The sequence below is a fragment of the Psammomys obesus genome, unplaced genomic scaffold, assembly GCF_907164565.1.
Source record: "Psammomys obesus unplaced genomic scaffold, mPsaObe1.curated_primary_1811, whole genome shotgun sequence".
Taxonomy (NCBI): Eukaryota; Metazoa; Chordata; class Mammalia; order Rodentia; family Muridae; genus Psammomys; species Psammomys obesus.
In genome coordinates, this window is record NW_026596402.1 from 817,418 (window position 1) to 819,260 (window position 1,843).

The following is a 1,843-nucleotide window of genomic DNA, read 5'->3' on the forward strand; positions in this document are numbered from 1 at the left end:
CTTTCTTTCTTTCTTTCTTTCTTTCTTTCTTTCTTTCTTTCTTTCTTTCTTTCTTTCTTTCTTTCTTTCTTTCTTTCTCTTTTTTTTTGTGTTGAGAAGCCTTTATCCTCACTTTCTTTTTTAATTAAATTTTAATTTTTTTATATTGATTACAGTTTATTTACTTTGTATCCCAGCTGTAACCTCCTCCCTCATTTCCTACCAATACCACCCTCCCTCAATCATCTCCTCCTTGTCTGTCTCTAAGTCCACAGATAGAGGAGGTTCTCCTTCCCTTCCTTCTGACTCTAGCTTATCAGGACTCATCAGGACTAGTTGCAATGTCTTCCTCTGTGGCCTAGCAAGGCTGCTCTTCCCTAGTGAGTAGGAGAGGTCAAAGAGCCAACCACTGAGTTCATGTCAAAGACAGTCCCTTTTTCCCATACTAGGAAACCCACTTCGATACTGAGCTGCCATGGGCTACTTCTGAACAGAGATTTTATCTTGACAATTTTGTTTCATTGTTCTTTCATTCTTCCTTTCTTCTTTTCCTCTTTGCAGAGTTTGAGCTACCTAGGTGTCAGAGGATGAGCTTTGACGTCTGATCCTCTTGCTTCCGTCTCCCAAGTAATGGACTATTCTACATGCTTATTAGGACTGGGAATGAAACCCAAGTTCTTGAGCATATTCTACCAACTCAGCTTCATCTAAAAAAGCCCAGTGGTGTGTCATAACTTTTTTTTTCTATTTGGACATTTTTAATTAATTTAGTTTTTTATTAATTACAATCTATATTTTTGCATCCCAGCTGATGTCAAATATAAATAATCTATAGATATAAAATGTACAATGTGAATGATAAACACATGAAAAATGTGACCAAAGAAAGAAAGAAAGAAACCCAGTGGTTTGGGGGTTTACTTTCCTTATAATGTAAGATATGTTGAAAACTCTGTTTGTTTTTCATTTTTTTTCATGACCTCCAAAAAGTGTGCTTCAAAGATGTTCTTCACAATAGAAACCACCTTATGTTCCACAGGCAGAAAAGTAATAATCAAGTAATTTAATATGTTGTACAGAACGTGACAAAGTTATGAATGCTGTGGAAAATAAAAGTAATAAGTAGTGTTCTCCATGCATGGTCCTTAGTTGGGGTATCAGTCTCTGCAGGGTCCCCAGGACTCAAAGATTTTTTGGCTCTATTGCTCTCCTTTAGAGCTCCTGTCTCCTATGGGTCTTTCTACCTGCCTCTACTCTCATAAAATTTTACGCATTCTGCCCAAAGTTTTGCTATGAGTCTCAGCCTCTGCCTCAATACATAAAACACTTGCTCAGAAGTCATCCATAGACTCAGTTTCTAAGTGGGTTCCCTACCAAAGAGAGCAGGGGCTCTCTTTGGCATGAACTCAGTGGCAGGTTCTCTGATCACCTCACTCTGGGAGGTGCAGTCTTGGCAGGCCACAGACGAAGACAATCTGCCTGTCTTGATGAGACCTGATAGTTTAAGGTCAGATGGAAGGGAAGGAGGACCTCCCCTATCATTGCACTACAGGAGGGGCATAGAGGAACAAAAGGAGGGAGGATGGGATTGGGAGGAAATGATGGAGGGGAGCACAGCCAGGATACAAAGTGAATAATTTGTAATTAATAATAATAGTAACAACAATAAAAACAATAAAAAAGATTGAGTTGGCAAAAAAGGAATAAGTACAATTAAATTAAGATCTGGCAAAGAGTATGAAATAGGTGTCAAGGTGGCTTTTATTGAGCAAGTGAGATATAAAGACCATGTAAGATATTAGAGGTATTAAGATATTCAAGGTAGTCGACAAACACTCCAAAAAGAATAATTTAAGATCATTTA